Source organism: Panthera onca, chromosome C1 (assembly GCF_046562875.1).
Source record: "Panthera onca isolate mPanOnc1 chromosome C1, mPanOnc1 haplotype 2, whole genome shotgun sequence".
Classification (NCBI taxonomy): domain Eukaryota; kingdom Metazoa; phylum Chordata; class Mammalia; order Carnivora; family Felidae; genus Panthera; species Panthera onca.
The window spans coordinates 44,173,303-44,200,316 of NC_138346.1; the positions used below are offsets into that span (position 1 = coordinate 44,173,303).

The 27,014-nt window shown below is 38.3% G+C and overlaps 1 long non-coding RNA gene across 2 annotated transcripts in view; it reads left to right on the top strand.

Annotated features, from left to right (window-relative positions):
* Positions 1-200: 200 nt before the first annotated feature.
* LOC144617141 (uncharacterized) overlaps positions 201-27,014 on the top strand; it is a 72,120-nt gene continuing 45,306 nt past the window's right edge. Inside the window, exons 1-3 of one of the 2 annotated variants that reach the window (XR_013557218.2) lie at positions 201-335; positions 3,916-4,262; positions 4,762-6,060. This is a non-coding gene — a long non-coding RNA (uncharacterized LOC144617141). Of the gene's footprint in view, positions 336-3,915; positions 4,263-4,761; positions 6,061-27,014 lie in introns of those variants that run through there. The other variant, XR_013557219.2, reaches the window with a different exon arrangement.

Sequence of the window (27,014 nt, forward strand, 5' to 3'; positions counted from 1 at the left end):
GCGCGGAGAGCCGGGGTGGAGATTGGCAGGGGGCGGGGAGAGGAACCGAACTGACGTGTGAGGCGTGGGAGCCAGGAGGGGCTCTAGCGTAGCCGCTTCCCTCTCGCTTTGCCAACCGCGAGGCTGCCCTAGTTGGAAACTGAGGAGTCAGGGGTCTCGTCACTTACGAAGCAGATTGGCTCCTGGACTCTGGGGCCTCGAACTGTCGGGGAGACTGACCGGCAAGAGCCCCTGCAGCCGAGTGGCCGGGAGCCAGTCGGATTGGCCGGAGCTGGCGTCTGGCCGAGCCGTCGGAGCTTGGCTGGTCCAAGCTTGCAGCTGGCCCGGGCTATCCGGTGAGGACGTGAGGAGACACCTCTGAGGGCCGCGGTCCAGGAAAGGCAGCCCCAGACGAACCTCGTCTCTCTCCCAAATGTTACATTTACTTGAAACTTTCCATGGTTGGCCACTCCCCAGATGTGAAGTGTTTTGGAAAAAATGAGCAAAATCCTTTCAGCTATGCGACTTAGCCATTTGGAAGGTTGGAGATCGGGGGAGGGCGAAGAGCGAGAGAAATTCCAGAATACGACTGCTTTCCTTTTTAAAAATTATTTTTTTAATGTACACTGGTATCTCAAAAATATTTTTGAACAGCAAGGATTCCCTTGACACTAGTTTGCTGGAAAGCATAATTGTAGATACTTTTGTATTCTAAAAGCTGCTTCATCATTTTAAAATAGAAGCATCTGAGTTCTGGTTCTCTAAATCGTTTCAGCCTAGTATCTATTGTTTATCCTATTTGGTCTGTGGGAAAAGAGCCAAGGATCTGATAAACTCTTGAGTTTTTCTCTGAGCCTACCTATGCACTTCACGACAAAAGGTTTTTAGACTGTTTCTTGAAACAATTAGGTTTAAATGCATAGATCCACAAAAGTTAATGGGGATGATTTTTATGAACCAGGAAAGGTGTGCGTCAGGTGCATTAACTAGGTGCATTAGTAATCTAATGAATCTTAAAATATTGCACTAGATTAATAGGAAATCTGTACCCTACAGGCTATTGTGACCTTTGGCATGTCAGAGTCTCGCTCATGTTTAAGTTTTTTCTATCTGCTCTTCAACCGAAAGAACCTGGAGAAGGCTATCATGTGTAAATCGGTTAAGTATCGCCTTAAAAAAAAAAAAAAGTTCAGACAATTGCAAATTATTTAGAGGGCTTTTATTACTACTTAACATTACCTGTCACTAAAATTTGAAGAGTCAAAGTAATAATATACAGTATTCAGGAAAAGGAACATCAACTTTTGGAGGAGAGGTAACGAATATCAGCCCTGCCTAACCTTTCCAGTGACTTGTCAATGACATAAACCTGAATATTGTGTGACCTCTTAGATATAACTGGTTATCAGTTTTGACTGTTTCCTTTCTCTCCACTTCCAAGCTATTGACAAATCCAGTTGTTATTTTCCTCCTAGCTTTTCTCTTAGCTTCTCTAATTTTCCTATGAAAATTCTTTGTAAATTTCTTTCATTTTTAAAGGCTTAAATGCTTTATAGTATACTTAACAAATATGGAAAGCAAACCTAGTAATATATTATTTTCTAGAGTTTCTGCTTCCATGCATGAGCTAGTAAAAATGGACACGTTAGTCCTAACATTTAGAAGGACTTAGAGTCTGATGCAATTTAACCCCTTCTTTGTGAAAACCATGAAAAAGTTATAGACAGCAAATTAAAAGTACTATAAATAGAATTAAAGTTTGAGTCATTCATACTTTAATTTGATTCCTTTCTTCATCATATATAATATTTTTTAATCTTCAGTTAATGTTTCTTTAATCAAATACAACTGAGCTACTATGAATTGGAGTTAATTACTGTTTCCATTAGATTATTTACTTGTTAAATTATATCATCATGTAAAACAAAATCTGTCCCTATAAAAACATTTTATACACATACAACAGTCCACTAAAATAACCACAAATAGATAATCTCCAGAGTAATGGGTGGCTGGATTGTCAGAGCTACTCTTAGACTCCTCTTTGCCAGTAGATAAGTGCAGCTATCCCACAAGAGATTGTAGTCCCATAGCCATTAAGCAGATATGAACCATCCAAAGGAAAAAATGGAATTTATGCATTTTGTTTCTGTTCTAACTAGAAGAACAATCTAACTAGAGTTCCTGTGTTCTTTTGAAGATTAAAAAAGGCTAATATTTCAAGATCATAATGTAACATATGTATAAGTTCCAGATTTTGCCATTCACCAGAACTAAAAGGTTATTATTTGTTGACCTAAAGCTAAGTAGAAAATAATTCTCCTTTGCCTAACAGCTTAAAAGAATTGACTCACTATTTTGTTTGTTTGAATTCTGTTAAGAGAATAGAGTAAGATTCAGGAAACCTCTAAACAGCTTCTGCTACTACTTCCCTTTCTTCTGTTTGTTTCCTGCTTTAACTGGCCAGCTTCCTAGTCTTGCTGATAAACCCTGTCAAACATGACTTACTATTCCAAAGTTGAATTTAGATATGTATTAAAGTTATTATAGATCCCTCATGGATAAAATGGGGATAATATTAGTATCTTATCTCATAGGGTTGTGAGGATTAAATGAATATATATATATATATGGCACTTAGAACAATGCCAGTAGCATTCTATAAGTGTTAGCTATAAATATTATTATTATCATTATTATTATTATTCCATAAGTGAATAAATTTTGTTGCACATGATTGTCACGTTTGTTATTAAAAAGCCAAACAGAGTTGTTTTAAGCCATCTAATTGTAGGGGCGCCTGGGTGGCGCAGTCGGTTAAGCGTCCGACTTCAGCCAGGTCACGATCTCGCGGTCCGTGAGTTCGAGCCCCGCGTCAGGCTCTGGGCTGATGGCTCGGAGCCTGGAGCCTGTTTCCGATTCTGTGTCTCCCTCTCTCTCTGCCCCTCCCCCGTTCATGCTCTGTCTCTCTCTGTCCCAAAAATAAATAAAAAACGTTGAAAAAAAAAATTTAAAAAAAAAAAAAAAAAAAAAAAAGCCATCTAATTGTAAAATATCATTCAAGAAGAAGCTGGCTCCCCAAATGAGATCATTTGCTTTATTTTTAGAAAATAAACCAATAATTTCCAAAGTATCTTTGGACTGCTGCAAAGACAGCAAGATTAAGTAAAGCTGGATTCAGTACCCATGGTACCAGCTGTTTACAAATAATTTTTAAAAAGTAATACAGAAGGAAGAATTGCTAGACTAAAAAGAAAAGATTGCCTGAATGTACATGTCATATATAATTAAATCTAAAAATCTATTATTTGCCACCTATGTATGTTAAACCTCTCTTCCTTGTGACATCACACAAAAATGGTGAAATTTTCATGAGACCTGAAGAGACTACTTATATGGTATCATCCTAAATAACAACCATATAAAATTCTTTTTGTGGGTCCCCTGATGGCTGGAACTGGAGTGGGGTGATAATCAGTTACTTCATTCAGAGGAAAATTATATCAGCTTGTAAGTTAATATTGGTTACACTTAGATCACAATTTTATGCATGGGTTCTCTAGATATTTACTTATTTTTCAAAGTAATTTTAACTCTTATTTTTTGTAGTGTGATAGAAAATATTAAATTGGACTAAACCCCATGTCAGAGATAAGAAAGTCTTGCTTGTATAATTAGGAAAACCTGAAAAAAAAAAAAAAGATTTTATAAACATTGCAAAAGTCAATCAAAAGGATACCTTCTTGAGAATGAAAACAACCTCTAGGTAAATTGAATTACTGTTCCCAAATATTTATGTCCCTTCTAATGGGAGGACTTTACCTCCCTGCTTTTAACAGCAGGCTTGGCCCTTTGCCTTGATTTGTTCAATGAAATATTAAAGGAAGTGATGTTTGCCACATAGTTCTGACATCTATCTTTTCCTTGTATGACAAGAATGGCATGTCCCAAAGATGGGATGCCCCTTTCACCTGGGTCCCAGAATAATGGAACAAGCTTGAAGATGACTGTGATTGACAAATAATATGAAGAGAAAGAATCCTTCCTGTAAGTAATTTCAATTTAGGAATTATTACTATACAATATTTAAGTTAGGTTGACTGGTATATCATCTAACTTCAATGAAGATGACTAGGCCACCATGAGACTAATATGGACTGCAGAGAGACTTTGAGACCTCTAAAAGATAGGCATTAACTTCCAGAGCAGTTGAAACTGACTATCACTGAGGGGACAGCCAGAATAGTCATTCTCTTTCAGGGACAATCAAAACCAAAGTTAAGGTAGAAAATATTTTTATAGCGGCACTCTCAACAATAGCCAAATTATGGAAAGAGCCTAAATGTCCATCAACTGATGAATGGATAAAGAAATTGTGGTTTATATACACAATGGAATACTACGTGGCAATGAGAAAAAATGAAATATGGCCTTTTGTAGCAACATGGATGGAACTGGAGAGTGTGATGCTAAGTGAAATAAGCCATACAGAGAAAGACAGATACCATATGGTTTCACTCTTATGTGGATCCTGAGAAACATAACAGAAACCCATGGGGGAGGGGAAGGAAAAAAAAAAAAAAAGAGGTTAGAGTGGGAGAGAGCCAAAGCATTAGAGACTGTTAAAAACTGAGAACAAACTGAGGGTTGATGGGGGGTGGGAGGGAGAGGGGGTAGGGGGTGGGTGATGGGTATCGAGGAGGGCACCTTTTGGGATGAGCACTGGGTGTTGTATGGAAACCAATTTGACAGTAAATTTCATATATTAAAAAAAAAAAAAAGGTAGAAAATATTTGAGTGATATTTTAATATGTCATTTATATTTGGATTTAATTAGGGAAAATTAGTGGTTTAAAGTGTGAGCTTCATATCCATTATGCTACATTGGTTTTATGCTATGAAACCTAACACTGCTTCAGCATCTGAAATTTGTCACATTTTTCTAAGCTCTGAAAAAGAAAAATGAGCCTGGATTTTGTGTATTTATGCTCACCCAATGGTAAAGTCATATTACTAATCCAGAAACCAATTACTGAACTTCACTGAAATTATGGAATTAAATCCAAAATTCAGACATTTTTAAAAACAGTCATCGTCCACAGTAATGTATTTTGATGTTCTGGGGCAAAGAGGAATTAGTATTTATCCTCTGAATAGCATGAATTCCTTCAAATCTGTCTATACTTTTTAAGTATCTGACATTTGTAGTTAGTATGTGATTCCCTCTGTCCAATTATGTCACAAGAAGCAACTCCAGAAAAGAAAGTTTGATTCATGATTGAGCTGCTTCTCACAGTAACAATACCATGTGGTATGTTCTGAGGCACAGCTTCATTCATATGCACCCCCAAGAGTACAACAAACTGATGTATTTAAAAAAAATCTCTGTAGGGCACCTGGGTGGCTCAGTCGTTCAAGCATCCGACTCTTGATTTCAGCTCAGGTCATGATCTCATGGTGAGATCGAGCCCCACATCAGTATCTGCACTGACAGTGTGGAGCCTGCTTCAGATTCTTTCTCTCCCTCTCTCTCTGCCCCTCTCCCACTCATGCGCACTCTCTCTCTTTCAAAATAAATAAACTTTAAAAAAAGTCTCTGTAGAAACAGCCTAAATGTTTATCAGTAGGAGAATGAATTAAAATAATGTGATATTTGCATATAGCAGAGTACTGTACATTAAAATTAATACAGTATCATGTATTAAAGTGGGTAAGTCTCAAAAATAATATTGAGAAAAGGCAAGTTTCAGCTGAATATGTGTATTATACTGTGATTATAAAATTGTGTGACATGCAAAACAATACATTGTTTATAGATTTATGGATACATGGTTTAAGAGTTTCAAATGTGCATAAGATTAATAAACATCAAATTCATTGTAGTGGCTGTTATTTCTGGGTGTTTATAATGAGAAATGGGATTGAAGAGATGTATACAGATAACTTCAACTCTATCTGTAATGATTGATTTTTTTTAAAATAATTTTTTAAAATTTGAAGCAAATATGGTACCTTAGTTAATGCACAGGTGTTTGTTATATTCTCTTTCCTTTTCTATGTTTGAAATATTTCATAATTAAAGAAAAGCCTTATTATAATGTTGAAAGCTGTTTCTTTTCTCTAACAATTATAAGTGTAGAAGATACTACAAATCCAATTTTCACTTTTTTAATAAAATTTTATTTTGAGAGAGAGAGCACCAGTAGGGGAGGGGCAGAAAGAGGGAGAGAGAGAGAGAAATCCAAGTAGGCTCCATTCTGCCAGCACAGAACCAGACGCGGGGCCTGAACTCACAAACCGTGAGATCGTGACGTGAGCCAAAATCCAGAGTCAGACACTTAACCTATTGAGCCATCGAGGCACCCCCAATTTTCACTTTTTAATGGTTCCTTTTAAACTTTATTTAATTTTGTTTAACCAATGATGGGTGATACAACTAGTAAGTAATAGAGCTACTTTGTAAATACACTTCAAGAGTGTAACAAACAGAGAGTATCCTTGAACTGAAGCTTTACAAAGGTAAGAATGACTAATATTTGACTGAAAATCTTACAGAAAAAAATATTTGTTTCTTGGCTATCAAGCATAAATATGAAAGCAATTCTTTCATTGATAAAATATGAATAAAAATACATCCTTACTTCCTTTGAAGGTAAAGAAGCTATTTATGTTTGTAACAATTCTATTGGGGACGGATGTCAAATGCTAAGTTTTATGGCTATGAAAATTATAAGTTAATAAAGTCACTCAATTTGTACAATGGAATTGGCAAAGACACACTCTCCAGCCAGATGTGGCTCTTGCCTTCTATTCTTTTGAACCATTGGACAAATGCCTGTAAGAGACATGTTCATGATTACAAAAATGCCACAAAGCTCTTAAAAATCTTTGGGAATAATTTCCCCAATGAAGGGCTCAGTAGGTAACTTGAGTAAAGCAGGCCAGTTTATTACATATTAGGGAATGATGAGGCTCCAGTAAATTAGAATTGGAATGCTCTGTCTAAAGGGGATGTAACTAATGTACTCCAGCCAGCTTTAGATAAGTGGATTGCAGGCACAATTAGCTAGACTTTTGGATTCTTTAAGATAATACAGAAGTATGATTTTTAAAAATAAATAAAATCTTCTGACTTACACAAGTGAGCAGCTCATTCATTTTTTTTTTTAAACACCACACTAGTCAAAACATCTGTAATGATAATTTGGCCTAGTGGTTGCCATGTTTCCAACTCTGTCCTGAGCAATCAGATGATGATAGCAGTGTAAGTTTCTTTAAGCTTTATTCCCCAGCACATGTTCTACCCCACATGATTAGTCCTAGCCAGCCATGGAAATTCTATTCCCCTTGAAACTGCTGTAGCTATCTTGCTGTGAAAGAGAGGAGCTACCCTTAAGACAAACCCAACACACCTAGGCCAAGAGAGTGGAGAGCTAGAAGGACTCTGGAATCCCCATGATATTCTTGAGCTACTGCTTATATTCATGATCAACCAGTTCTGATGCCTGCCCTCCTTTGTTATATATGATACATTTCCTTATTATTTAAATCAGTTTGAATCTAGGTTTCCGTTAAGACATCCTGATTGATTCAATATCACACTATAGAAGATTCTTTGTGTCTTTCTCTTTTCCTTGAATTACAATTTATCACATTCCCTTTTTCATTTTTTTAACCTTACTAAATTATGTATCTGTGTTTAACCTATTTGCATATTGTTTGAGGGCCACATATGATAAATAGCCTTGCATGATTTAAAGGCATGGAATTGGAGATACAATGAACATTAAGAAGCTTACCCCCGTTTGGACTCTGAATCACTTTTATAACTCTAGATTTGCTTTCTTTCTCTTCCAACAAAAAAATATTGAGCCATATTAAGACAACCAGCTTTTTCTGCTGCTAAACTAGACTTCTGTAGTTGTGCCTGATTGATTAGTGTTTGAACTTTAACTTGATATCCTCCTTACTTGCCAAAAGGATCGATTTTCCCTCGCCTAACCGACTCTTCTCCTTGGAGTCATGCTTACCCGATTCTTACCATCTTATATGGTAAGATGGTATGTCTTAAACCCCTTTCCCTACCCATCAAAATTCCACTGACCCTACAAGGTCTCCATCTTATGTACATTGGTGCTCTCCAATTTTTTATATAACCACACATTTACCCTCATAACAGTTGTTACCCTCATAACATCCATTTGAGATTGGCAGGTAGGTACAATCTTAGTCTGCAAATGAGAACATTGATACAGAAATGTTAATCTGTTCAACATTTCAGTGAATTGCTGTAAAAGTAGCACACATTTCTTGATGCTGTGGCTTTTACCCCTACCATTACCCCCTTACTATTCTCATCTGACTATCTCTTGTCTTTTCTAAAACTTAGCTCAAATGTCATCTCCTTTGGGAAGCCATCGCCGACCTCCCTAGGCAGAGTTAAAGGGTTCTTTCTCTTCAGATCAGGACTTACTGGGTAATATCTTCATTTATTGCATTACTCTAATTATTTATGTGCAGATATCTCCTGACTAGACAAGAGGATGTAGATCTTTTAGCTTTCAACATCTCCATCATCATTTTAAATAATATCATTTTCAGTAATTCATTTGAGCCTTAATGAATGTAATGGGAGTTTATTAACAAGAAAATAAAGGAAATATATTAGAAAAATGAACATCTCACAATTTTATTTGAATCTTGAGTAAATTCCTTCTCTATTGTTTCGCAAAGAAGTATTAAAAATTAAAACTGCAAAGCAGCACTCTCAACAATAGCCAAATTATGGAAAGAGCCTAAATGTCCATCAACTGATGAATGGATAAAGAAATTGTGGTTTATATACACAATGGAGTACTACGTGGCAATGAGAAAGAATGAAATATGGCCCTTTGTAGCAACGTGGATGGAACTGGAGAGTGTTATGCTAAGTGAAATAAGCCGTACAGAGAAAGACAGTTACCATATGTTTTCACTCTTATGTGGATCCTGAGAAACTTAACAGAAACCCATGGGGGAGGGGAAGGAAAAAAAAAAAAAAAGAGGTTAGAGTGGGAGAGAGCCAAAGCATAAGAGACTCTTAAAAACTGAGAACAAACTGAGGGTTGATGGGGGGTGGGAGGGAGAGGAGGGTGGGTGATGGGTATTGAGGAGGGCACCTTTTGGGATGAGCACTGGGTGTTGCATGGAAACCAATTTGATAATAAATTTCATATATTGAAAAAAATTAAAACTGCAAAAGGACTTTATGGACACCTTTTTTTAAGTGACTATCTACTTGCACCAACCACCGTGATGGGAACTAAGATTATGTAGATGAGTAAGGAAAACATGGTCTTTTGAGGAGGTAGATGAAACTCAGATAAACATAAATTCCTTATTAAAATATATTAGTCTAGGGGTGCCTAGGTGGCTCAGTCTGTTAAGCATCCAACTCTTGATTTCAGCTCAGGTCATGATCTCATGGTTCATGAGATCAAGCTCCATGTCAGGCTCTGCACTGACATCATGGAGCCTGCTTGGGATTCTTTACTTCTCTCCCTCTGCCCCTCCCCGGATTGCTCTCACATGTGCATGCTCTAAATTAATTAATTAATATTAAAAATATATATATATATATCTGTGTGTGTGTGTGTGTGTGTCTAGATACTATAAACATCACATATATGTGTATATTCAATGGATAAAGATGATCTAGAAATGAATTCTATCAGGGAGATTATGGAATATTCTAGAAAAGAAGAAAGAAGTGGCATTTACTAGGTAGAAATCCAGGTGTATAAGGCTGACAAAAGCATTCTTTCAAGAACAAAAAAGAATTAAGTTAAATGGTAGGTTTAGGGAATTACAAGTAATCTGAAGTGATATTAGCACTCTCTACAAATATTTTCAGTGTTCAACTGTATTGGATCGCACATCTTAAAGTTGGAGTGCTCCCTAAAGGTTGGATGTATCCATGCAACTTGCTGTGGCTGGGGAAATACTATAAGCTTAAAAAGCCAATGCATTATTTTCTACTCTCTCTTTCCCTATGCCACTATAACTGTTCATGCTTAAAATTGGTAGCTTCTCTGTCTACCTTGGTCTCTGAGGTCAGAGAAAGAAACTTTGTCATTTTAAGCTTCTGTGATTTGAGGGCTATTTTTACCACAAGAAAACATTGTCGTAATTGATCCATCTAGTATGAAAGGAAGGTGGGAGAAAGAACATTAGATAATAGAGAAGCCAATCATAATTGGCTGCACACATAAAGGTCAGCCTATAGAATGACCATTTACCCAAAAGTGTGTGCCTAAAATATTTGAATCTGTGAATTCAAATAAGCATATTTTACGCTTTTTCAAAGTTGAATGCCATTTCTGACTGGCAGTTCATATTTCCACAATTAACTTCCAAAGTTAATAAATATAATTTGAATCAAGGCAAAAAAAAAAAAAAAAAGGATGTCTTCATAATCCATCCCTTATTTAATCTTACAGTTACGTAGTCACTGACCTATGCGTTCCAGCTGGAGAAAAAGAAAACATCCAGAATCATCTACAGACTTGGTATATATTAGATACACTTGTATTGAGCACCAGATGCTATTATATTTCTACTGAAAGAGGCGTGACACAAATGCTTATAACTTGGGGAGGGACAGGCTTACAGTTTAATTCTAGCAGAGTGTATTGCTTTCACACAGTACTGCCTTCATGGATTTTACCTCCTGGCTAACGTTGTGTGTGTGTATGTGTATATATAGGTAGCTTTTATTAGGTAGCTTTTATTTAGGTAGCTTTTATTATTTTATTTTATTTTTTTAAATTTAAGTCCAAGTTAGTTAACAGGTAGTGTAATAATGATTTCAGGAATATAATTTAGTGATTCATCACTTACATATAACACCCAGTACTCATCCGAACAAGTGCCCTCCTTAATGCCCATCACCCATTAAGCCCACCCCCCACCCAAAACCCCTTCAGCAACACTCAGTTTGTTCTCTGTATTTGAGAATCTCTTGTGGTTTGTCTCCCTCTTTGTTTTTACCTTATTTTTGCTTCCCTTCCCCTGTGTTCACCTGTTTTGTTTCTCAAATTCCACATGAGTGAATTCATATGATATTTGTTTTTCTCTGACTTATTTCCCTTAGTATAATACACTCTAGTTCCATCCATGTTGTTGCAAATGGCAAGATTTCATTCTTTTTGATTGCCAAATAATATTCCATTGTATATATCTACCACCTCTTCTTTATCCATTCATCAGTTGATGGACATTTGGGCTCTTTCCATCATTGCTTACATTTTAATAGAGGTTTCTAGAAATAATATTGTAACTCAACAGAGTGAAATAATATCGTAATTCAAGACAGTGACTGATAAAGTGATAACATCTCATGATAGGCAAAGACAGGAACACATTTATGTTGTAATTAGCACATGAGCTTTGCTAACATCATACCTGAGAGAAGAAACTGAGAGGAAAGTGTATACTATGTAGGTAAGTTTATGTAGGCAAAGGAGGAAATGAGATGGGAAAAGGTCTACACATAAAGCATTATCTTATGTTGTAAGTGTGGAAGGCCAAGGGCCCATGTATAGGTTGGGATACGTATCTTAAGATACCAGCAAGACTGCGGGTGCCTGGGTGTCTCAGTCAGTCAAGCATCTGACTTTGGTTCAGGTCTTTGTGAGTTCAAGCCGCACTTCAGGTAGGCTCATGCCCTGTTTCAGGTGAGCACAAGCCCCACCTTGGATGAGCCTCACTTCTCTCTCTCTTTCTTTCTCTCTCTCTCTCTCTCTCTCTCTCTGCCCCTCACTCACTTGCACCCTCTCTCGCTCTCTCTCAAAAAAAAAAAAAAAAAAAAAAAAAAAGATATCAGCAAGGCTGGGAGGAATACCAAAGAAAGAAGAGAGAAGTGAGGATGGGGAACAAAGGTGGACATTCTGGAGATAAACTTAGTCTCCATCATAATTGCAGTTTGCTCTCAATAATTTATGACATGGGCCAAGGGAAGTGACTTCAGTGTGTATATTTGCTAGTATCTGCCCAAATGTTGGGAGGAAAATCCAGTCCTTGTACAGTAAGAGATCCAGTAAATAAATGTTAAGTCCAATTCTGAGGACTGAATTTATGTTTATATATTAAAAAGTTTAATAATATATGTATATCTCTAAAGGCTTTCTGAACTGAGACTGAGGAGACTGGAATAGCTCCAGCTTGCCCATTACCCTGCTGATTGGCCTGGATAAATCCCTTGACCTGTCACTGCCTCAGTTCCTTCATCTATTAAATGGAAGCTTGGCCTAAGTGACCTCAAAGGTGCCATGTGGATCTGAACTCTGATTCTGAGCATGTGATTCTGGTTACACGCAGTTGTGACTTTTATCTAGAGATTATTAGACACTTACTGATGGGTCTTATGTCTATTTGTTTCCAACAGGTACCGTAATAATTGCAGGTGACACATTATAAATATCAAACAAGGTTAAACAATGTTTTAAGTTTAGTGGCTAGACAAAAGCTATAAACAGCCTAGCACATGGCAGTTTTGTAAGAGCAAAAGGGCACACACACTCTTAGGTTAATAAGAAAAGATACTGTTAAGGGGTAGTATGAGAGGGCACAAAGGGATACCCAGCTAAGAACTTCAGGACCTGGGTGAGAAGTTGTCCCAGATGTGGAACAGTGTCTCTGTAACGTGCTTGGTACAACTTCAGTCTTGGTGGGGTTTCCCCCAGTGGTAAGCATCATCAGAATGTAAAGGCAACCATATTCAAGGGTAAGTCATGCATTGTGCAGGCGGCTGGCACTCACACTGATGGCAGGGGCCTCTGTAGTCACTTAGCATGCATGTACTCACTGTTATTAGAAGCAGCTGTTGGCTCTGAAGGGCCCTGGCAGTCAGACTCCGCCAGCAGTCTCCAGGACAGTATTTAGGTACAAGCCTTAGTGTGTGCTTTCAGAGAATCATTAGCAAAAAGAGATAACCACAAATAAATAAAAAGCAGGTGGACTGGTACAAATGGTGTTACAGAGTAGGGTTTTTTTTTTTTTTTTTTTTTGTACTTTTTAAGATGATGGGATATCTAGGCTCCCCTTAGCTCTAAATAATAAAACTCTTTCACTCCTAGCAACCACTTCCTGGAAAACAACCTGACAAAAAGGTCCAAACAGTGAAAAGAGGTCTTTTGCACATTTAACAATGATAAGAAAGGTTTTTAAGAGCAAAATCCTATAATAGCTTTAATCATACATGGCTGTATCTACTATCTCTTGGATGAGCAGCCGGGGTCAGGAACTTCCTTGCTGCAAAAACACATATAAACCCTTTTGGGATCACTGCATTCTGGATATGACCATCACCTTCTGACAGAATTTTATGACAAAACAATCATTGAGATTTTATTGGTATGTCCCATGCATTAACTGCACAATAATAAAACAAATTATATACATTTTTTTTCTTCTCCTAGTGTTATGCTGGGCAGTTTATATTACCTCAGAGGGCATCAGTTCCCCCATTTTGGGGGGCTGTTGTGAGAATTAAACGAGGAATACATATGTATTGCTCAGGGACAGGACCATTGCAATTAGCTTCTGTCCCTTGCAATTCATTTCTATCAAGAAGCTCAAGTGATCTTAAACTGTAAAATCAGATCATGTTACTCTCCAGCTTAAAACCCTTAATGGCTCCCCATTACACTTAAGATAAAATTAACAATTTGTAACCTGCCCAGTAAGGCTCCTCGGCTCTACCTGAATTGTGGCTTCATCTTCAGCCAGTCTCTCACTGAGGTTTATGCTTTGGCCACAATTGCCTTCTTTTGGGTCTTCAAACAGGCCTGACCTACCTCACGTCTCCTGCATACTGGTAGCACAAAGGAGATTTGGGGTGCTGTATCTCTTATAATATACATCAAGCCCATCTTTCCTTTGATACCCACAATTGAGATTTTATAAATCTTATGTAAAATGCTATGTGAAAATAGCTTCTAGCCCATCATTCGAATTGCTGCCTCTAAGGCCCTTCTATATTGTGATTTGGAAACTGTCACTGCTTCTGCACATGCTGTTCCCTCTGCCTGGAACCCTCACCTTTTCTCTTTATTACTGATGAAATCTTACTCTTCAGGTCTCAGCTTAAATGTCACCTCCTCACATATGTTTTCTTGCTAAGAACTCTCATGGCACCCTGTTCTTTTCTTTCAAGAAAATGAAAATGTATGACTATTTCTCCCCTACCAGACTATAGGTTTCCAAGGGCAGAATAGTGTGGGTATTTCTCTCATGGCCAGAGTCTGGCATGGAGAAAGCATACAGGAAATACTTGCTGCTGGAGTTCAAGATTTACTAACCAATAAAGTCCACCAGAAGATATACTGAAAGAACCACCCCCACCCCCACTACCACCCAGGGACAACTGGATAACATTACTCTAGCCAACCTGATGTCAAATTTTGGGGGTCTTCCTTGAGCCACATGCAGGAACCAAGAAAAAGAAAATGCCTCCATCAAGGACCTGGCCTCTTCCTACTTCCTCTTTAATTCACTTCCTTTCTTTCACCCTGTTCACTGATTTCAACATTCACAAATGTTCTGGAGCAAAATTAAACTTTATGTAGAAAGAGGGATTTGAGAAAAAGGAAGCGCAGGGGCCACTAACTATGAAAGAAGAGATAAACCACAAGTACTGCCTCAAGGCACTTCTCCTGAGCTCTCAGCAGGAATGTCCCTACCAGGTACGTCGTTGAACCTTGTTTCTAGTCTGTGTCACATTGCCTTTGGATCATTTACCAATGGGCTAAGCCACTTGCTTTGCTTTCCTGAGTTGTGCTTCTGCATAGGTCTCTGAAAGGAAGTACTAATGCCCTTTGCTGTTTGGATTCTAGATTTAGACCCAGCTGCCTTTTAGTCATAACAACACACTTTGTAGCCCACAGCCTCTTCTGATAACTTAGAAAGTTTTACCAGGAAGCCCTGTCCTCCTTCCCGTCCTTCCATGACAATTTATGAAATGTCCCTAAGTGCCAAGCACTGTGCTAGGTATCATCCCTTCTGCGTTATCTGGCTTTTGTAGTCTGTCTAGATTGTCTGTCTAGATTGTCTGATCTAGAAGTTTCTTGTCTGCTTTGAGTCTTCCTTCCTATCTGGCTTTGATTTTTCTTCAAGATTCCTCTCTCTATCCTGGTTTTACATCATCCCTTACACTATCCCTGTTTGGAAACCCCTAATGTGGAAGGCAGCTCATAGGGAATTTCTTAAAGAGATTCCAGGTTGATGTTTAAATGTATATTACCATTTAATAGCCAGACCTGAGGCTGCCTCTGAGTGAGAACCGGAGGCCCTCCCTCTAATGTATGAGAACACAGTGGCATTTGCTTTGTCAGGGCCCTCTGTCTTCAAATTTACATAGAATTTCTATTCTTTCATTAGCTGAGGTTGCCACAAGGTCAGGTCTTTTTCTCCAGGATTTTATGGTGTGTCTTGCATACTGAATAAAATCAACAGAGTAAGAACAGTCATGGTGCCAACTGTCTATTTTTACGGTGTCTTCCTCATTTCCATTATTTTCTCCCCTCACTCCAACTTTCTATGGTAGTTTCCCCCTGCACATTAAAAACAGCTTTCTGGAAACAATCACTGAAATCCTTTATATGTAATAGAGTGAATTTAAGAAATCATCTTCCAGGTATATATCTTTAAGTTTTATCTTTACAGAGTGTGAGGTTTTGGCAGTCCTCCTCGGCACCAAAACCCCTTCTAAAGAAATTTCATACAAAAGTGCCCTTGTCTCTTCTAAATCATATCACAGAAGGTCTGTCTGCCCCACCCATAAGTGAGCCCTGCTGTGTCCTGATGTTCCAGACCATCCCCTTCAGGATGTAAGGTTTACCTCAATTCTCAGGGCATATTCCTCTTCTCCTATTTACAGAAACTACCCCCCACTTCAGTCCTAATCTTGTAAAACCAAGCAAACTGTGCCCAGAAGGTATGAACGGGGAGGGACCATAGACTGCGGACTGTGGTTTTATTTATTTACTAAAGAATAAGTCCAGGAAGTTCCCAAAGCGTCTACACACATATTTTCTACATTTTAGCATAACCCTTCATTTTGCAGGAGCTTCGGTAGGGAGAAAAAGATGCCAAGAAATCTCTCCGAACTGAGCTTAAATTCCATGGATTCAGATGTATTATATATAATCCAAAAAATGCAGAATCATAGAATCAGGGAGATGGGAAGGGAGGGATTTGAGAAATCTGGCCCACTCCCCCATCTGTTTGTTAATCCCCTCTATAACATTCCTCAAAACTGGCCATCCAGCCACAATTTTAAGAAAAAAATTTTTAAAGAAATGACCCCAATTCTAAAACCCAGAGAATGCTCTGTAGACAGCCTGCATCAGAATCACCAGGATGTTGCTAAAGGGTCCTCAGCTCTACCCTAGATGGACAGAGTCCTAGGGTCTGACGGTGTATTCCAGCAATCTGCACCCTTAGGTATTTCTTATGCAGACTAGAGTCTGGGACCCTGCATTCTGACAGATCTGCCAAGGCAGATTTACCAGGGCCAGAGAGGTCTTTTTGTGGCTTTGAGTGGAACAGTCTATGCCTACAGGCATTTTCACAGGAATGTGGTAAAACAGCTGCTACAAATCTACCCCCAACACTCCCCCCCCATCACACTTAAAGAAGCCAAAAGCATTATGAATGTGGCAGATGCGCATAGTTTTCTACTTTCTGATGAAGATGAAGAAAAGGAGCTAGCCATTCCCTGGACCAGGGAGAGGGAGGCAGAACAGAAAATTAATACTACATCTAGTTACTGGTGAAATATGTTCCAGGCCCTGTGGCAGCATGTCTAGGCAACCACACTAAGGGAAAATGTTTGAATATTAATGACAATCGGAGAAACTGATTTATTAGGACACATAAGTAACTGCTTCTAGGCTGTGTGGAGCATATCATGCTCAGTTTGTTCAAAAGAATAAAAACATAGAGGTGGAAAGGTAGATTATAAGACTCAACTTGAAAAGGAAAACAGTGAAAAGGAATGTAGGCACAATTCAAGCTCCAATAAAAGGAGCCTTAGTAATTTAACCATTTCAACCCAAACAGCATATTTTTAGAATGAGGAGTTCTGCACAAGTCTCCCTTTGGAGGAGGCTTATGTTGAACATTCCATAAAACCACAGAGGCTCAGAGCTCAGTACACAAGAGTCGGCTGTGTTGAAAATGCAAGAGCCAGAAATGACACATACCTAGCAGATGACCAAAAACTGACCAAAAACTAGCTGAGGGAGAACAGAGAAACCCATTCTTCTTTCTTCCAGAGAGGAAAAAGTATCAAACTACACCTCTTTTAACCTCCTCCTCCCTCCCCCCCTCCCCACCCAAGAGAAAGAGCACTGGACTGGGGATTGAAAAACCTAAATCCTAACCCTGGCTCTGCCATTACCTGGATGATTTTAACCACCAAACTTAATATTCCTGACTCTCGATTATTCACTTATATGTAATAGGGTGTCTTGGCTGAGACTGAAATTTAAAATTTGTGAACTTTTTTGTGTGTTTTGGGTCTCTACAAGTAAATATTCATTTATATTTAATGTAAACTGTTTTTTCCTTTTGGGGGGGAAAAAAACCCTGAGTGGTTTCTTTTAATGACACAAATATAAGGCATTAAGCATTCCGGTTTGGTAAGGGAAATGGCCAATTGTGTAGATTTCTATCTCCAGGCTCCCTGTGTGAGTGCGTGTATGTATATGTGTGTTTGCTTGTATGTCAGTAGTAGGGAAAGAAAACATTTTGCTTGGAAGTCTATAAACAGGATAGGAAACACACAGAAAACTGCTGCTTTTTCTTCCTGTTGAGATAAGTTTTTGCTTAAAGGTGATAAAGATGGGAAGAAATTCTGTGACAGACAAGAGGTGCTAATTCTACAGTGAGAGACAGGAGGTCTTGGAGGCCAGTGGAATGCAGAGGGGGGCTTCCCCCCACCTCTCATGGCTTTGCTGGGTAAAGGCAGAATTAGGGGTGAGTGGGTCATGGGTCCCGGACTGCTTAACAGTCCTTAGCAGAGGCGGCCTCCTTAGCAGAGGCGGCAGCAGGTTTCTTTAGGAAGCTTTAGTTGCAGTGGACGTTGGCAAGAGGTAACCCGAGTAGAAGAACGGCTTGATTTGTCTCTACATGTGAGGCGCCCCTTCGGCGACTCTCAGAAGTAACAGGGAGAAGCTTTCCAAGTTGCTGGGGGTGGTGTGAGCTGTCAGAACTGCACTGGGGCGTTTGAGGTAAGTGTGGTATAGGCACAGCAAAACTGTTCATTATACAATGGTGGGCTCACTGTGCAGAGCTGCCTGAAGACAAATTGGACCTGGGGACAGAATTGTTCGACATCCAGATGTGATAGTTTTGCTCATCTTCCATGACTTGCTTGCCTCTGGGAATTGGAGAGCCAACATATAAATCCTATTATTCTATCATTGTGTGATTAGCAACATCTCTAAATTCAAGTAATTACTCCTCTCTCCTTAAATTTTACTAGCTGCTGCCTTATAACTTTCTCTATTTCAGCCCTTTTAATAGTGAATGGAATGACCTGTTTACATGACCCTCTTCCTCACCAGAGGGCAGAGGCTTATCTTATGAAATCTATCTTCTACCACAGTGGCTCACTCACAACAGGCACTCAATAAATAGACCCAGGCCTTGGAGACCTGGATTTGCATTTTGGTGCCACGTAATCCCAAGCAAATCACTGACCTAAGATTCAGCTTCTTTATCTGAAAATGTTGGCAATAATGCCTGTGCCATGAAATTGGTTTAATAATTAAATGAAATAGTGGTATCATTGCCAGGTACACAGTAAACGCATAGAGTTGAGAGTTGTTATTAGCTGTCAGAAGTTGTTGTATTGAAAGTGGTTCAGGGAGAGAATCATCAAGGGCTGTGCCTGTTACACTAGAAAAAAAATGAGTAAATGTTTTTCAACTCCTCTGCTCTTATGAGGGCCTTCTGTGTGCTAGGAACTGTGCCCAGTCACTAGAGATGGAGTGGGATTAACATGGCCCCTGCATTGCTGGAACTCAGAGCAGAGTGACCATTTTCCTAAGTTGGCATCTGACCAACACATAGACCATTAGTGAAGAAATATAATTGGCTTTCTTATCAACATAACCAATAGTTTAACCACCCATATAGCACCACATCAGCATCATTTTGTACCAAGTGTACAAATATTTATAATAGAAACCCATCTCTGGGCACCTGGGTGGCTCAGTCGGTAAGGTGTCTGACTCGGTTTTGGCTCAGGTCGTGATCTCATGGTTTCATGGGTTTGAGCCCTGCATTGGGCTCTGTGCTGACAGTGTGGAGCCTGCTTGGGATTCTCTCTCTCTCCCTTTCTCTCTGACCCTCTCCCACTCATGCTGTCTCTGCGTCTCTCAAAGTAAATAAATAAACCTAAAAAAAATTTTATTATTTAAAAAAAATTTTTTTAATGTATCTTTATTTTCAAGAGAGAGAGAGAGACAGAGAGCAAGCAGGGAAGGGGCAGAGAGAGGGAGACACAGAATCCAAAGCCGGCTCCAGGCTCTGAGCTGTCAGCACAGGGCTTGACACGGGGCTTGAAACCCACAAACCGTGAGATCATGACCTGAGCCGATGTCAGACACATAACGACTGAGCCACCCAGGCGCCCCTAATTTTTTTTTTTAAAACAGAAGCCCATCTTAACCCTTACTTTGGGGATAACCATTAACATTGCAAGAACACATTCATATTTTCAAAAGTCATGTTCCCTACCTGCCATCCTCTTAAAGTTACCACAGACTTTTAAACAAATTATTTCAAAATTTATTTCCCACGTAATTTTCTTTTATTTATTTTTTTAAAAATGTATTTATTTTGAGAGAGATAGAAGAGAGAGCACAAGCGGGGTAGGGGCAGAGAGAGAGAGAGAGAGAGAGAAAGAGAGAGAGAGAGAGAGAGAGAGAGAGAATCCCAAGCAAGCTTAATACTGCCTGCTCAGAGCTCAATGTGGGCCTCAAACTCATGAACTGCAAGATCATGACCTGAGCCAAAACCAAGAGTCGGATGCTTAACCAACTGAGCCACCCAGACACCCCCACATAATTTTATTTTAAATAAATTGTTTTAAAATTTATTTTAACATAATTTTGTCAGTCATGTTCTTTGAGCATTATTTAATACAACAGCACTATTATCATTCATGAGCCCTTTATGCATATATCTTATCTAAAAGAAAACAAAAGGACTTTACTCCCCCAATGAAACTCTTTATGGTCCCTGAAACTTTGATCTACTCGCCATAAACTAGAAATGCATTTTGCTTTGATGTTACATAGTTCTTATTTTTACCTTTATCTTTAAGCCATTTAATCATAAGACTATGAAAAATTAATAAAATTAATACAAATTGACTTACTGAAAATTGTGTCAAGTGAACAATTTTTAAAAAATCAGTGTTTTAGTGTGTTACCACAGCATTTGAGACATGGGACTTCTGTCCCCATTTTTACTTATGTACTGATTCTTTAAAAAATGATCTTTGAGGGACACCTGAGTGGCTCAGTCAGTTAAGCATCTGACCTTGGCTCAAGTCATGATCTCGTGGTCAATGAGTTCAAGTCTAGTGTCAGGCTCTGTGCTGACAGCTCAGAGTCTGGGGCCTGCTTCAGATTCTGTGTTTCCCTCTCTCTGCCCCTCCCTCACTTGCACTCTGTCTTTCTGTCTCTCTCTCTCAAAAATATATGAACATTAAAAAAAAAATTTTAATGATCTTTTGAATGAGACCAAATGTGACTCCAAATATAGTAATATGAAATTCTGAAGTTATGTTACTCCCAAAAGGAATAGTTTCTTTCAGGGATACTGTCACAATATTAGAAAGATCAATGTCAAACCACCAAATGATTCCTTATTAAGCTGCCATCTGAAGAAAGCCTTTACTTTTAGAAGAATTTCCCATCCTTTTAGTCTGAATACCTGATTTAGGGTAAAATAGTTGACTGGAAAAATGTTGAGGGGAAAGTTTATGTCTGCCTTTTCCCCAGTCGTACACAGTATTCCTGAACAGAGACATGGTCACTAGAGGTTGACCACTATGGGTCATGGGGTATGTTGTGCTTCCTACAGAGAAGGTTCTAACTGGCTCTAAAAGGGTTGCCTAATAATCATCACCACACATTTGGAAATGTGGAGGTGGTATATTGGTTGTCATAGTGACTGGGCAGGTGGGGTAGCAGGGGAGATGCTACTGGAGTCTAGTGGGTTGGGACCAGGGATGCTAAAATTTCCTGCCATGTACAATACTATCCTGCAATACAAAGAACTGTCCTGCCCAAAATGCTGCTTGCACCCTTATTTTGAAAAATACATTTTCTTCCAATAAAAATTGTGGAAAACTGGGCTGGGCTTATTGAAACAGAGGATCCTACAAGGTGGAGAAGAAACCACCTGCCCCCTCATGGATTTTGGTAAGCATGTAATTAAGAACTCTTCCAGGCAATGCAAAGACTTAGCCCATTTTTTTTTCCTCCTCCACCCTCAGGACAGGGAAACAATGTTGGCAGCCCCTCAAAAGGTTAATTTAAGGGACACTAAAAGATCCATCACTCATGTAGAAATCCCTATCAGTAGAATCACTTTAATGCATTAAGGTATGTCTCTAAAAAGAGAGTAAAACATAAATATGTTACTCAAAGGGATAAAACTAGAACATACCTTAGCATGGATTAGTTTATCAGATTAGTTAGCGGTCACTGTGGCAATTAATCCCTAAGAAAATAGATTATAAGCAAGTAATTTTGATATGGGCATAATAAAAGAAGGAATTGGAAAGGGAAGAATTTCCAGAGGTGAGCTACAGGCGACTCTAAGAGACCAGGAGAGCTAACAGGTGCCTTAAAGAGAGATCCAAACAGGAGAAGACACCTACCGATCTTGCCCATATTCTACCCACATTGCCGCTGCTATCAGCTTTCTGAAAAGAAATATTTCAATGCCAAAATAACCTTATCCCTTTGAAGGCAGAAACAGTATATTTTCTGTTATCTGCTTAATTCCACAATGCTTTGTACAATGAACACTTAATACATTTTGACACTTAAGGAATCAAAAATATTATGTCTTAGATTGACTTGCCAAACAGCTATTAGATTCTAGGTTCAATAAAATACACGGCCACACAACGCTTTGTTTTGTGTTTTAGTTTCACAGTACAGTTTTTGTGAACATGAAGGTGCAAGCTGTTTTCTTTAAGTGTGAGGAGTGCTTCCAGGTATTTCAGAGGAAACTTAAATTGGATAAAAATGGACCTTAAGCTCCACATTAATATTAATATTAAAAATATTAGCCCACTTTCTCTTATTTTATATAGAACCACAAATTTTAAAATATGAAACCATGTAAATGAAAATAACCTTGTTCAAATAATAAATGACCATGGTTTACACTGGAACTTGGTATTTTTCTCAAGTCATAGATAGTAGTAATAATAACAAAATGACTTTTTTTGAGAGAGAGAGAGAGGGAGAGGGAGAGCACAAGTAGGGGAGAGGGGCAGGGGAGAGAGAGAGAAAGAGAGGGAGAGAGAGAGAGGAAGAGAGAATCCCAAGCAGGCTCTACGTTCAGCACCGAGCTCGATGCTGGGCTCAATCCCATGCCCCTGGGATCATTACCTGAGCTGAAATCAAGAGGCAGGCACTTAACCAAATGAGCCACCCAGGTGCCTCAACAAGATGATTCTTAATATGTCATACTACAAAGGTAACCAAGACATGAGTATTTTGTTTTATTTAACATATTACATCTCAAATATTCTTTTTTTTTAAATTTTTTTAATGTTTTTATTTATCTTTGAGGCAGAGAGAGACAAAGCATGAGCAGGGAAGGGGCAAAGAGAGAGGGAGACACAGAATCCGAGGCAGGCTCCAGGCTCTGAGCTGTCAGCACAGAGCCTGACGCGGGGCTCGAACTCACAGACTGTGAGATCATGACCTGAGCTGAAGTCGGACGCTTAACCAACTGAGCCACCCAGGCACCCCTCAAATATTCTTAAAGTATACTCTTAAAGTGGATGAAGAACTTACACTCCATGTTAAAAAAATCTATTGCTATAGCTCATTATAAGCCCAAGATATACACCTACAAGTCTTGAAAATATACTCCTAAATCCTGTACTTGTGAGAAAATTGCTAAGCAGACCTTTGACTGAGTATAGATTATCAGCACCACTGTCATTCTCTTTAATATTTTTAGTTTTAGGGGCGCCTGGGTGCCTCCATTGGTTGAGCATCCAACTCTTGATTTTGGCTCAGGTCTTGATCTCACAGTCATAAAATCAAGCCCCTCCTCATGCTCTGTGCTGGGTGTGGAGCCTTCTTGGGATTCTCTCTCTTCCTCTCTCTCTCTGCCTCTCCCAACCTCCCTCAAAAAATATTCTTAGTGTTAAAGGCGCAACTTTAGATCCAAGTACATGAATAGCCTACGTAGTGTCTTTTTGTGAATTGGAAAAAAGTTGCCTGTTTTTAGCAGATCAAATCCTCCCCCCAATTCTAATGCCTCACAGAGTGTGAGGTTTGGCAAGTGAAACTGAGTCTGGATTTCAGTTCACCTGGCTTCTCCATCAAGCATCTGCATAATGCCCAGACTAAAGTGCTATCTGTGGCAAGCCATACTTATATCTCATAGTTCAAGACTTCTCACCTCTGAGGTCCATCTTCATTTTCTGTTAATCTTTATATTTACCTTGACTCTTTGTTGACCCCTTAGTATTCTTGTCTGCCCCCCTTTAATCCTTTCCTATACTTACCTCCACCCCATCCTGCTTCCTTAGCTTCCTTAGAGAGATACTTACATAGAGTCAAAAGAGACTGATGACACTTGATGGCAGGAATTGGAGTATTCACCCAGGGATTCCCAATATCTGACATGTAAAGGAAATGCTAATGTTTGATGAATGAATGAATGAATGAATGAATGAATACATTTTAGAACTAAATATTATCTCACTATTAAGCAAGCCAAGTTTACATAATTTGACTAGTGGTAAATTTAATATTAAAACACTGAAAATAAGCAATTTCTATATTAGTCTAGTAGATTACATGTGAGGATTCAAATTCCAGATTGACTCTTCTTGACTCCTCTTCCAGACAGCTTTCTCCATCAAACTAGTTCTAATACTAACCTGTGCAAAAATTAACTAGTTACTCAAACTTGCTGGGGGGAAAATTCCACTTAATATATTTAAACACAAGAAATTATGTTGGGACTATCTAGACCGCATTCTGGAAGTAATGCATTAGTGCCTCCCAGAATTAGTGTCAATAATGAAATGTTGGCTCTGAATTTTCCTCTTCAGTTCTCTGGGGCCATTTGAAAATGTTATGTACATTCAAAATGAGCTTTCTTGCAATTTCAAAATGTTTCTCATACCTCAAACATATATCAATTTAGTTCCTTTTTATTTTAATGTTAATAGCAAAATAACTTAAAATGTCTGCAGATTAGATGGTCCAATAGAATAACAATGGAATAATACAGGGACACTTTTACACTGTTATAGTGAAAGAAGAAAAATGAATATTCCAGAATTTCATTTTTTCTGATAGTGGTAAATTACAGTTTTCAGAGCTTTTGAGCTCCACACACTTTCTCTGTTTGGGGACTGTACTAATGGGGTTGATTCAAAAGTGTATCAGGACCACCAAAATATGTTTTTTCTGAGTCTACTTCTTCCATATGATCCATTGTCAAGAAGCTGTTGGTTATGACTAATGCCAGATATTAAATATGGAAGGAATGATAGAAAAAAGAAAATTACCAACTTATAGTTATCACTTAATAATTTATTGAGGAGTGTGTGTGTGTGTGTGTGTGTGTGTAGAAAGAGGGAGAGATTGCAAATGTGACAAAATGTTAAAAAGTGTTAAGTCTATGTGAAAAATATATGGATACTTTTTGTATTTTTCTTTTGAGTATTTTATAGGTTTGAAAATAATATGTTGGAAGAGGAGGTAATTGATTAGAAATGTTATTATATTATGGGGCACCTAGGTGGCTTTGTCAGTTAAGCATCTGACTCTTGATCTCAGCTGAGGTCTTGATCCCAGGATCCTGAGTTAACACCCCACACTGAGCTCCACACAAGGTGTGAAGCCAACTTAAAAAATGTTATATGGAGGCTGGGGCTGTAAATGAGGGCCCAAAATAGGGGATTTAATATAAAACACTTTTTTTTTTTTTTTTTTTTTTACCATAAACCAAGAATAACAGAACAAGGTGACAGGTCAGTCATTAGGTCTTTAAATTGTGGATGAAGTCAAAAGATACTACTTCTTGAAAACAGAATCAAATTTTGTTTTCATTTATTCATTCAACAAATAATTTTTTAATCCCTATCATATGCCGCTATGTTCTATGTGGTACAGAAACAGCTGTCAACAAAACAGAAAGATCACAGTCTTATAGAGCTCACACCGTAAGCCACTCTTATACAGCTCACACTGTATGGAGGTAGAAACATCAGCAAGCACATGAAGAAATGAACACAGTAATTATACAATGTCCTTTTATGACTGGTTTATTTCACTTAGCATAGTGTCTGCAAGTTTCATCCATGCTTTAAGGTTGACTGATAAGGGGCTTACCTGTGTCATTTTACTCCTTGCTTTCCATATGCTTTATAGCTTTTTTGTGCCTCATTTCCTGCATTACTGTCTTTTGTGTTCAGTTGATTTTTTGTAGTGAAATGTTTAAATTCCTTCCTCATTTCCTTTTGTATATATTCTATATCAGTTTATTTGTCATTACCATGGGGATTACCTTTAATAGTCTAAAGTTATAACATTCTAATATGGATTTTTGCCAGCTTAACTTCAGTAGCACACGGTAACTCTTTATATCTCCATCCCTACTCCTTTCAGTTGTTAATGTCACAAAATCATACCTTTATACATTGTGTTTTTAAAACATAAGCTAATAATTTTTAAAAGTGTGTTGATCTCTTAAATAATGTAGAAAAAAGTGGAGTTACAAATCATTGCAACAATAACACTAGATTTTAGATTTGCCCATGTATTTGCCTTTATTGAGATCTTTATTTCTTCATATGGCTTTAAGTTACCATGTAGTGTTCATTCATTTCAACCTGAAGGATTCCCTAGAGCATTTCTTGCAGGACAAGCAGTGGTCATGAACCCCTTCAGCTTTTGTTTATCTAGGAATGTCTTAATTTTTCCCTCACTTTTTTTTTTAAACTTTAAGTTCAAGTTAGTAAACATATGGTGTAGTATTGGTTTCAGGAGTAAAATTTAGTGCTTCATCACTTACATATAACACCCAGTGCTTATCCCAACAAGTGCCCTCCTTAATTAAGCCCATCACCCATTTAGCCCATTCCCCCACCCACTACCTGTCCAACAACCTCAGTTTGTTCTCTGTATTTAAGAGTCTCTTATGGTTTGCCTCCCTGTCCGTTTTTATGTTATTTTTCTTCCCTTCCCCATGTCCATCTGTTGTGTTTCTCAAATTCCACATATGAGTGAAATCATATGGTATTTCTCTTTCTCTGCCTGACTTAATTCACTTAGCATAATACACTCTAGTTCCATCCTTGTTGTTGCAAATGGCAAGATTTCATTCTTTTTGTTTGCCAAGTAGGTTTCCATCGTGTGTGTGTATATACCACATCTTCTTTATCCGTTCATCATCAGTCAATGGACATTTGGGCTCTTTCCATAATTTGGCTATTGTTGATAATGCTTCTGTAAACATTGGGGTGCGTGTATACTTTCAAATCAGCATTTTTTTATCCTTTGGATAAATACCTAGTAGTGCAATTGCTGGGTCATAGGGTAGTTCTATTTTTAATTTTTTGAGGAACCTCCATACTGTTTTCCAGAGTGGCTGTACCAGTTTGCAAGCCCAATAGTGCAAAAGGGTTCCCCTTTCTTTGCATCCTTGCCAACATCTGTTGTTTCCTGAGTTGTTAATTTTAGCCATTCTGACAGGTGTGAGGTGGTATCTTA